General features: G+C 32.2%; 1 pseudogene; it reads right to left on the reverse strand.

Moving 5' to 3' along the window:
- Positions 1-11,879: 11,879 nt before the first annotated feature.
- LOC138388966 (small nucleolar RNA SNORA70) lies at positions 11,880-12,002 on the reverse strand (annotated as a pseudogene).
- Positions 12,003-12,709: the final 707 nt, after the last annotated feature.

Here is a 12,709-nt window from a genome sequence, read left to right on the forward strand (position 1 = left end):
AGTGAAGAAACAATCCACAGAATGGAAGAAAATATTTTCAAACTATCCATCTGACAAGGGATTAATAACTAGAATATATAAGGAGCTGAAACAACAGCAAAAACAAATATTCTGATTAAAAATTGGGCATAAGATTTGAATGGACATTGCTCAAAAGAAGACATGCAAATGGCCAACAGGTGTATGAAGAAATACTCAACATCACTAATCATTAGAGAAATGAAAATTAAAACCACAATGAGATATCATCTCATTCCAGTTAAAACGGTTTGTATCGAAGAGACAGAATAACAGATGGTGGCAACCATGTGGAAAAATGGGAATCCTTTTATCCTGTTAGTGGGAATGCAAATTAATACAGCCACTGTGGAAAAGAGTATGAAGCTTCCTCAAGAAACTAAAAATAGAACTACTATATGATCAATCAACTCCACTACTAAGTATATATTCAAAAGAGGAAATCAATATGTCAAAGAGATATTTGCACTCTCATGTTTATTGTAGTGCTATCCACAATAGCCAAGATATGGAATCAACATGAGTGCCATCAATGCATGAATGGATAAAGAAAATGTATATATACACAATGAAATATTTTTCTTCCATATAAATAATGCGATCCTGTCATTTGCAGCAACATTGATGGAACCAGAAGCCACTATGTTAAGTGAAATAAGTCAAACACAGAAAGACAAATAGCACATGTTCTCGCTAATATGTAGGCACTAAAAAAAGTGGATCTCATGAAGACAGACAGCATATTGGTCGTTACAAGAGACTGGGAAGGGTGAGGATGACAAAGAGAGGTTAATTAATGAGAACAAATATACAGTTTGATAGAGGAAATAAGATCTAATGTTTGATAGATGGCTAAGGTGACTATAGTTTACAATAATCTATTGTATATTTTAAAATAGCTAGAACAGAATAATTTAAATGTTCACAACATTAGGGAAAGAAAGATATTTAAGGTGATGGATATCCTAATTACTCTGATTTGATCTTTACATAAAATTATCACAGGTATCCTGAAAATATGTACATCTTTAGTGTATCAATAGAAAATAAATTTTTTAAAAATTAAATTTAGGTTTACTTTAAGCAGATCTGTATGAAGTGTTAAATACTTTTAGAAAAATTATTGCATAAGAATTATTGGCTCTAGATGATGTAGTAAAGTTCTATTTGTAAGTAATTCATCAGAAATTTTTTCCAACATTGTCATAGCCTGTAAAATGCTCTTAACAGTTCTAGTAAAAGTTGCATCAGTGCAAAAATTCTTCTCAAAATAAAAAATTATCAAAATTGTTTGCAATATTGTATTTGCCAAAAATGATTGATGATACTTTCAATTATGTTGCTTGGATAAGAAGTTGTTAAAAATATAAATTTTGATAAAAAAATGAATATGTACAAAAATGAATCAGAAAAATCTTATGATCAGTTAAGATATCACCTTATGACCAATCAAGACAACTTGCACTAACTCATCATAAATGCTATTAATATATGTATACAATCTATTCCTGTATACGAATACATAGGACTCTTAAGTTTTTCAGGCTCTGCTTACATATAGTTGTTCATTTCGCCTATAGAAATGATTCCTCTAGATCATGTCATGATAAATTAAATATAAGGGCATTAGTATTTGAGCTGTATTTTTTCTTCACTGTGATAGAATGATTTGGTGCTAATATCTTCAACAAAACAACTAAATAGTTATTGTAGTTTTCTTCATTTTCTCAATTTTCTACAACCCCCTACGCCATCCCTCTTTATACCTCTGGTCATTACAGAAGGCTAAATTTGTACTAGGAAATTGATTAAACATGTACATATTTTGAGGAAAGTGGGAGCCAAATCTGTCACTATCAGAGAAGAAAATGACAGATATGAAAATGAAGAAAATCAGAATAAACATTGAAGTGTTATGTTGCTTGATTCCTGCATTCACACAGGGCTTCTGCATAGCCTATATTCATGCTGTCCTCATCTCACTGTGGCTCTGACCCTACTGTAAACACAACCCCTCTTCATGTACACCCTCTTCATCCTGCTTTGGCTTCATCACCCTATATACTAAGTCACTTCCTCATCAAAATGCCTTCCCTACCCATGCTGATGCTTTGTGCTGGGCTGCTGCAATCCCTGCCATATATAGTCCCCTTGCTCTATTCAGTCTCCAATATTCCACAATGAGCTCTTCCTTTTTCCTCACCCCTCTGCCATGTGGCCCGGGGTGGTTTAAGAGCTTCTTTGCAACCATTGATTTACAGTGACATCAATTGGTAAAGATTTGTGCTTTTTTCCCCAGCAATGTTTAGTTTTATAAGTAAAGTCAAAGAAAAGGTGTATATTTAGGTACACATACCACTTAGAACTTGTATTTTTCCATGTAAGTGCAATAATTCAAGAAACTATAAGCAAAGTGAAAGAAAAAACAATATTTGCAATTCATACACAACCATGCACTTAACCTACAAAAGGGCACCTCCCCCAAAAAGAGGGGATCTTGATCATGGCTCTCAATTCATGAATGAGCTAGAAGAATCACAAATTGTGGTTGGAATGGGGGTGAATTAATTCATTACTTTGGAAAGATGTGCAACTGCTGTTGGTGATGATAAAATCCAGAATATGAGCAAATGTGGTCTCACCATAATGGAGAGCAGATGTTATTAGTGTTAAAACTGTCAGAAAAGCAGGTATATACATTTTCAAAGGCAATGTTAGAGAAACATACAAAAAGTAGTCAATATCAATAGTCTGTAAAGATTTATTTGTGTTGACTTTCACTTCTGAACTGAAGTTATTAAAGCCATAGAGAGATATTAAATTATCATTTGAGGTAACTATTTCATTTTGTCTCAATTTCTGAAATACTTGCCTATACTAAAAAAGTACAAAACATGGCTTGCATGTTAATTAATCATATAGTCCCCAAACACAATTAAAGTATACACAAAGGACTTAAAATAGACTACTATAATCAACATTCAGTATGTAATGGTTGAATAGTTGGTTGATTACTCTTCTGAATGTAATTTAAATATAATAAAAATGAGAAACATAAAAACTAATTCTAGGAGAATGTGTTTGAAATTGTAGCTATTAATGGTTGAATCCACACTACTAATAAATAATATCATGCTGTTTAATTACTTGGAGAAGCTCTAACTATTTAAAATAGATATTTCATGACATTAATAATTATAACAGAACAAATATATTTGATGATAACTTAATTTAGTCATTTATTTAGAAAATGAAAAAAATAATATATGTATACTTAATATTAATATGTAGCAAAAATAGATGTAACTGTAGTTATAGCCAAAGAGATGCTTGTAGATCTAGATATTTAGTGGACTTTAGGAGTGGATCAATTCTAGACATGACTAGCAAACATCTAAATCATTCCTAGAGAGGATTTATTTCAAATATAATTTTAAATATCATGGAAATATATTGACAAAGATCATACACATTGGCATTTGAAAGAAAAGAAAACATACAAAGAGATAAATTTTGCCCTTTTTTAAAGCAAATAAGTGAAGTAATTTAATATAGGGCTCTTACAAGTAGTTTCTTGCCTTTTTCCTTAAATATTTAATATTTTCATGCTATTATAAATGGTCTTTTTTAAAAAAAATTGTTTTTCATTTTTTCATTGTTAGTACTAGAAATAAAATGTGTTTTTATATATTGATTTTATAGTATTATATTGCAAAATTCATCTTTTGACTCTAGCCTTTTTTGGTAAATTACTCAAGTTATTTGCAACAAAATATTTTCTATTTATAAATCCACTTTTACTTTTTCCTTTCCAATCTTTATGTCTTTTATTTCTTTTTCTTCTTGGATAGTACTGGTTTGTAAGTCCAGTAAAATGCTGAACAGAATGATGAAAACAGAAATCCTTTCTTTGTTACAAAATCTAGAGAAAAAACTCTTCAGATTTTCATTATTGTGTATGATGTTAGCTAAATTTATTTCAAAATGCCCTTTACTAAATGACAGAATTTTTTTTCTTTCTTTTGGAACATTTTATCATAAAGCAATGTTGAATTCTGCCAAATGACTTTTTTTGTAACCATAGAGATGATTGCATGATTTTTCTCCTGTATTTTATTAATGTGTTTAATTATACTAATTGATTTTTAGATATTAAAAAAGCTCTGTGCATACTGAGGGTATATCCACTTAGTCTCCATGTATTTTTTTTATCATTTCTGCATTTGTTTGGTAAACTTATCTCACTGCACACATTCTAACACTTACAAATTATGCAGCAATTTTAAAAAAGAAAATAAAAAAAATAAAACATTAGAAAGAGCAGAATGTATATGTCTTGTACAAGAAGTAAGGGCAAAATACAAAAGGGTGTGATTAGTTTAACCAGAGTGTCAGACATAACATTATACAACAAGTAGTATTTGAAAAAAATTGTAAATAATTTTAGTATAGTATATTTGGAGAAGCCTGTGACTAGAACAGTATGATCAGATTCATTGCCAAATAGTAATAACAATAATAAAAATAGACTTAGTGGAAAAAATAAATAATGGCCAGGTTTTAAAACTTGCTGAATAACTTACTACAAAGCTTGAGTTTACCCTCTAAATATTTGATAAAAATTTATTTTTTAGCATTAGACTGAAATTATGAATTAAAGATTTTAAGAATATTAATTTAGCAGTGATAAAGTAAGAATAAGATGACAGAGGGAAAGTACATCCTGAGGACTATTGCAACAACCCCCAGAAAGCCATTGAAAGTAAGCAATACATGCAAGATATATTGTACTTTGAATTAACAAGATGTGTTATCTGTGAATTTAGCAGATGAGAGAAAAGGAGTTATTGAAAATGTTTTTCAAAATTTTGACAAGGGAAATAGTAAAATGTACTTTTTAAAAAATTAAAATAGTAGAGAAATGGCTTGTTATTTAGAGGAAATAAAGTGTTTAATTAAAGTGTTCAGTTGAACTTAAGGTGATGATGAGACATCAGAAATAATTTTGCACCAGCCAATGGAAAAGTATATTGGGATAGTGGTCATGCCTAGAGATTACATATCCTCAAGGAAATGAGAATGAAGAATTCCCAAATATACTGGAAATTATAACAGTGCTTAAACTGAAAATATTTCCATCAAATTGATGTCCCAGAACTTAGCTTTCTAAAAAAATCATTTTGAAAAATATTATTTATGAATAAATATTCTGAGGCTGTTCTAAACTCTGTTTATGAGGACATTTAATGATATTGGAAAATTCAGATAGCAATTAAAAATTTGGAACTGGAAATGAAAATCAACTTTTCTACCACCAGCCATTATATCGTACCATCCAAGTTATCAGTTGGCTCAGAAAATTTTGTAAAAACAGACTTTCAATCACGTATTGATCGTAATTATTTCTCCATCAAACCACTTAGTACTGTGTATTGCATATAGTGAATACTCAAATATTTTTTGTGTAGTATTTTTATAAGCAATAAAAGAAAGAGAAAAGTTGTGGTACACTAGCTTTGGAACAACTGCATTTTAAAATAAGGGGAAAGATTTCCAGCTTAAAGTATGCACACTAAACACCTAAACAGTATGAGAAATGAAAGACGTATAATTATTTGATCATGATGGGAATAACCATGACATTGGTGTAGAAAAGTTTTTAAATAGTGCAACACAAAGCATTATATGGAAAAAAATTATATATCTTGTTAAAGTGTAAGAACATCTTTCGGTGTAAAAGGTATGTTTTAAAACATATTACAAACTGGGAAGAGATATTTGCATTTTAATAACCAAAGAAATATTGGTACCTAGACTACATAATAATGCTGTTGTCTTAATTCTTAATACAACAATAACTAATGAGGACAAATCAAACAATTCAAAAGATAAAACTGGGAAAGCATACCACAACATGAAATTCATAGAAAAATAAACACAAGTGTTCCACGAAGCTGTGAAAAGATGTTTAGATATGCTAGAATCAGAGATATACAAACCAACCATCATTTTTCATTTTGACATTGATAACCTATCATATTGGCAAAAATTAGCATCTGCTAGTACTGTGTTTCCAAGGGTATGGGGCAAATGGGACAATGTACGTGTTTCTGGTAGAAGTATAAATCATTACAACACTGGAAATCAATTTTCTGTTTAAGTTTTTAGCCTAGAGATAGTTTAGCACTTAAGAAAAAGCTTACATGGTTGAGGAGACTCACTGTTTTACTATTTATAATGGTGAAAGTAGAGACAAAGTCATGGTAAAAAATTATATTTTATTCAAATAATGGAATATTTTTATAGATAACTCAATCTACATATTTTTACAGGAATCAAACTAAAAAAAAAAACATAATACAGAGAGAAAACCCAACTTGCAAAAAAGTTTGTTTATGTAATGAAACCATTCAAATAAAATAGAAAATAAAGCTATATATTTTTATATGAATGCAGATATATGGGCCAAATATGTTTAAAATACATAGGACTAATAGGCACAAACTTCAAACTTCTGAGTTCATTTCTGAGGACAGTGGGAAAAGGGATGGGGATAGGGCTTTGGTAATACCTGTAATTATTTCTTTATAACAAAAACATATAAGAAACAAGACAGAGAACTAAGCTTATGTTTAGTTTGTTTAGTCTCAACAGTGAATAGCTGTGTTAACTCTTGTGAATTGAAATATTTCAAAATTAAAGTTAATCCTTTCAAAATAAATGGTAATGGTGAATGGAATATATCCTCTTTTTAACATCAGGTGACCTGGATTTAAACATCTCCCTGAAATTGTTGTTCTCTCCATCACATTCCCACAGAAAGTCCAAATTCTTTGTGCATCCAAAGCACGACAAGCATTTTCAGTATGCCAAATGAGAGAAACTTCCCTGATTAAAACTAATAAAGTCTCTGAAGAGCAACTACATATAAAATTTCTTTTTGATTCGTCTCTGGCCCAATTAAAATGGGTTGTATTAAAATTTAAGTATGGCTTCTAAGCCATACACATACCATTAAATTTGAAGGAATAATGAAGCCAACCAATTTTATTCCTCTTTAATAATGCATTCCTATATTTGCTCTTAAGGTAAGGGTAGCATTTATTTTATTGATCATGATGCATTATCTACATGGTGGAAACTACTAAGCAGTTTTCATCTCCTGTTATATTTCTAAATAATTCAGAAACTAATTTCTATTTTCTTTTTCTCATTAAAGTTTGTCTCTTTTAAATGTAGAAAATTTAAGTGACCTATGGTTTAGTTTGTTTATATATTGCCCAGATGGCACAAATGGCAAACATAAGTATCCTCTATAGTTTCATGTTTTTCTACATTAACACCTGTCCTTTCCAAATATTTAGGAATAATACACAAAATAATAAAAAAAAAAAAAAAACGTTTTTTAACCTACCTCTCATATGAATACTTCAGTCTCACTCAGGCTAAATTCATAGCTGGGTATTATTAAATGCCTCCATTTTCTCACTTTGCATCAGTTCCTAAAAATTGGAAATCTAGCTGGTTTCTGCTTTTCTCTTTTAAATCCTTTAAAACTAATCTTGCTAATATCAGCAGTCATTTTTTAGTTCCTATTTGACCTCTCTGTGGAGGGTGGTGGTATGGATCTTTCCCATTTCTACATGGGAATTATATATGAGAGTGAGTTCTAGTCTCAAAAGATGAGGATAAAGTATACCTTGAGATGGAAAAATAATATAAATTCATACAGAATTGAAAGAACATTAGTTTAATATCTTGTTAATTCTATACTTCACAATTCTTAGTGTGTAAATTACTTTTGCTATTAAGATTTGATTTTCTTGCAATCGTTTCTTAAATCCACTCTTTATTTCAACCCATTTCTCAGATTGTGTTTTGTTTATCAGAGTTTATAAGATTGGATTTGCTATGAACTAAGCAATGTGACTTTTGGCAAGTTACTTAACATCTCATGGCTCCAGTTTCCTTAACTATAACATGTAGGTATTAATGTACCATTTATTGTGTCATTGTGAGAATTAAGCTATTTAATATCTGTAAAGTAGTTAAAACAATAGATAAACAAACTAACCAATGTAACAAAATAGAGGTTCCAAAAACAGGCTCATACATATTTTATAAACTGTTTTATTACAAAGGCAATAGGGAAGTATGTACAGAAATATTTTCAACAAATGATTGGGTTGGTTGGATAACCATATCTGACACCATAAATGTAAAATAATTCCCAATATATCACAGGTGTAAGTGTGAAAAGTAAAGCCATGAAGATTTTAAAAGAATATATAAGGTAGCATCTTTGTAACTTTGAAGTAAGCAAAGATTTCTTAAACATACCCACACACCAAGTATCAAAAATATCAAAAAGAAAAAAATTAAATCAGGTGTACTAAGATTTAGAAATTAGGATCATCAAAAGTAGCCAATAAGAGAGTGGAAATGCAACCTAAAGAGTGGAAAAGATAATCATAATACATATGTCAAACCCAAAAAACTAGTATACAATATGTACAAAGGATTCACACAAATCCATAAGACAGATAACCTAAAAGGAAAAAAAATGGGCAAAAAATGTACAAAAAATTTGAACATATATTTTATAAAAATTATATACAAGTACAAATATGTGAATCTAATTTATATTCTTGGATACTAGTGATTTATCTTAATTAGTATGTAGGTGGGGTTAGGTAGCAACAGAAAGGGAGGACAAGAGGGGCTTGTAGGTCCTAATAATGTTCTGTTTATTGGTCCTGATTACATGAGTGTTCTTGGTTTTATAAAAAATGATCACACTATAGATATGTAGATATGTTCACTCTAAAGTGATATGCTCATTTTATATATTACACACACACACACACACTCATATATATTTGTAAAACGTAACTGACACATTGTAAATGCCATAGAAATGTCAGCTGTTATTATTGTTATGATTATTATTATTTAATCCCATATCTTTCCTATGAACATGACAGACTACTTTTCTGTTGGCTTTAGAAAGTATAATAGTTTTCAGAAGTAAGCTTCTCTTCCAATTCTTTTTCAGGGTAATACTCTCCTGTTCCTTATGGTGCAGAATTTTTATAGACCTCATGTTGAGTTTTTCCCATTTGCTCATCCTTCTACAAAGGAACATCTGCTATGCTGGGCACTTGCCAACAGCAGGGTGTATCCAGTGCACTTGACCCCCACTTACTGTCCACATGAACACTTGTAGACTGTCCCACATGGTTGTAAAGTAGAGAACCGGTTGACACAGCTCCTAGTTTAATTTTTGGAGTCTAACAGAGATTCATGTAGTGCCTTTCTATCAAATTGAAAGGCATCCTTTCCTGCTGTACTAACCCATTCTCTGAAACACAAGAAAAAGAATATCTACCTCATATCAAAGGCTTTCCAAAGTGTGTTCCTCAGAGGCAAGCTGAAGTGCTCATTCAAAAAAGGCCCTTAAAATTTTTCAATGTACAGATATGAGTTCTGCAAACAATTTGAACTGAGAAAGAATTCAAGAATATAGTTCCTAAAAACGGTTTCAAAAGGAGCAATTTATATATAACATAAATGCTCTATAAGCATACCATACAAAAGAGATTGTATTACTCATAAATCTTTAACACATTAATGACCAGAAAAGAGAATCTAGATTTCTTTGTTTGACTTCACAATATAGTCCCACCAGCTCTTTATAGCTCATTTCTATTCACCATGCATTTTCTCCTCTGGTAAAATCTAATGTCATTCACCACACATGCTATACTATTTCCCAGATCTAAAATTGTAAATAAATCTCATCTTTCCACCTACAGGAGTCTTCTCCTAGATATTCGCATTTTCATAAGCTAGTTATATTTTAGGGGATAGTTCAATCATCATCTGTTCTAATGTTACATTTCCCTCTTCTGAATGTCCAGAGTATTTTATCTGAACGTTTTTTGTTTGTTTTTTAATGACAGTTCAAGCTGGCATAATATTTGTTTAGGTACAAACACAGGCAGAGTCAGCACCCAACACAACTGTACATTATCTTCATCTCTTCTTAAACCACTGTAGGTTCTCATAATAACATGTGCTCTGATAGTCACTTATGAACACATTATCCATAAATATATCATAACATTTTATGGACCTGGTGCTGAATTCTACTCTTTACATCTGTAGCTGTGTAATCACAGGTTATGTATTTGCCCTCTCTATTCTATTTCCTCAGAAAAGATATGAAAATGGGTGAATGGGAGAAATGAGTTATGTAATATAATTACACAGTCTGGAATATAATAAACACTTAATAACTATAAATCTTTTAAATTTAAGTTCTCAATATAGATTTTGGGATACTAGAATATAATGGATCAGAATCCCTTCCCTTCTTGTTTTACATTTTTCCTAAATAACATTCTTACTGTATATTGATTTGTTTTTAAATTTTTCTCATATTATAGCATTTGCCTATTTCAGTTCCAAAAAAAAATAAATAAATAAAGCCTCTGAAGTTTTTCTCTTTGGCTAATCTGACCAACATTTTGAAGGATAATTCAGAAAATACAGGTCTGTAACATTTTCCTTCAGGAAAACTGCAAATTTTCTAAGAGGGCAACAGCATGAAGATGGCCTGCTACAGAGTTTCACGTGTATCCATACACTTTTGCACAAAGCTTCAGAAAGATTAAGACAATGGCTGCTCTGCTAAGAATATTGTATTCCAAAGGAATTATGATCATGAAATATCTCTAAATTCCCTCCAAATAGCATTACAAAACACTGAAAAACTTTTTGTAGAATTAGAATTTACAAATCAATAGTGAGAGGCAACCATCTGCTGATGTGAAATCTGTGATTTATAATTCTGGGCACTAAACGAAGCCCATAATGTTAAAGCCCTTCATCCTTTGTCCTTCTTACCCAGTTCTTCCTGTTCCCTTCTGCAGCCTTGTGCAGGTGGACAGCTCTGACAGGCTCTCAGGCCTCAAGAATGAACTCTGGTAAAGCTACAGCTACATCCATTTCAATCTCAGTTTGTCAACTGCATTTCAGCATCTTCTGAAGTTCCAGAACTTTGTATAAAATGTTGATTGTTGGTTGTCCTTTCACATTTTAGTGGTTGTTGTGACCATATGTTATCTGAGGAAGCATTTCTCAACCTAGCATTCTATCAAAGATATCTCGATGGGTAATACAAACCTTCAAAACAGGGCTTCGTTAACCCTTCAAGGACATCAAGAGCCAGCAGATGAGCCCCTCTGTAGTAATCCTGCGAACACACAGATTAGAGAAGACCACAGTGATCTTAATGGAAAATGGCAATTTGACACTGGATTGCTGTAACTACACCCTAGTTGGTTTCCCTGTCTCTCCTCTTACATACTCTAAACTTCTTTCACAATGATATTCCTAAAAGGCAAATTTCACCAGGAATTCCTTTTTTTTTTTTTTTTTTGCTAGAAAGTAGGATTTATTGGTTTAGCAGGAATGAGGGGACAGCACAGTGGAAGCCCTTATGAGTGCCGGGCCCGCCACTTGTCCAGGGAGCCATGACTGGGAGTGTATTTGACCCCACAGCTATCTGGGATGAGCCACTTCTCAGCCACATCTTGAAATTCATCTGCATTAAACTTGGTAAAGCCCCACTTCTTTTAGATGTGGATCTTTTGGTGGCCAGGGAACTTGAACTTGGCTCTGTGTAGGGCCTCAATCACACGCTTGTTGTTCTGTAGTTTGGTGTGGATGGACATGATGACTTGGCCAATGTGAACCCTGGCCACCATGCCCTGGAGCTTTCCAAAGGCACTGCTCATACCTGCCTGGAGCCTAGACTGGGGACAGCAAGGTCTGACATACGAACATGTATTGGAAGGGACTGTTTCCAAGGTCCCATGCTAGCAGCAGGCTGCACACACTACCAAGGAGGCTGCTGTTTGAAGCTATTGTACACCAAGCACCCATGAGGAAAGGAGCAGGGTTGGCTTAATTGGCTGCAGGAGGAATTCCTTACTTTAAATCATTTAATAGCTACTCACTATCATCAGAATAAAATCTTCACCAGGTTGTCCTAAGTCATTCAGGACCTGACACCCACTCATTTTCCTTTCCAATTTCAATATTCTCCCCACAAGCATTCCTATCTTCAGAAACTACTCTCAGTTTGCAGAAAGTTCTACCATCTTTGTCACCCTTGATTTTGTGACTGGTATTCACTCTGGTTAGCATGTCCTTGCTTTTTATACCTGGATATCCTTCTTACTTAATCCTCGTGATTCTTCTCACGTAATACCTCCAAGAAATATTCCTTGACCCTCTCAAGCATTCAATATATGAATACTGTGCCAGCACTATAAATGTGTGTAAATCAGATCCATGCTTTTATTTACCTAATGCACTCTTACTTAAGGGTTTGAGCTGTTTTTAATAATTTCAATTTAATTTCTTGCTTCCACCTCTCAAATCCATTGAAATCACGGTGATGAAAGTTTTCTTTTTGTTTCTTTGTTCAAGACTTTTCTGTTTATCAGTTATGAAAAAACTTTGAAGATTTCCTATTTCTATCCAAACAGAAATCAAAAGGTATCAACATCATTATCATCATAATCAAATATCAGCATGTAGTCATAAAAAGACCAACTGACCTCAGACTGGTCCTGTCACTTGATGAATTAAATGAAAAAGTAACTTTCTGGCTTAGGAAGAG

Source organism: Eulemur rufifrons, chromosome 7 (genome assembly GCF_041146395.1).
Source record: "Eulemur rufifrons isolate Redbay chromosome 7, OSU_ERuf_1, whole genome shotgun sequence".
Taxonomy (NCBI): domain Eukaryota; kingdom Metazoa; phylum Chordata; class Mammalia; order Primates; family Lemuridae; genus Eulemur; species Eulemur rufifrons.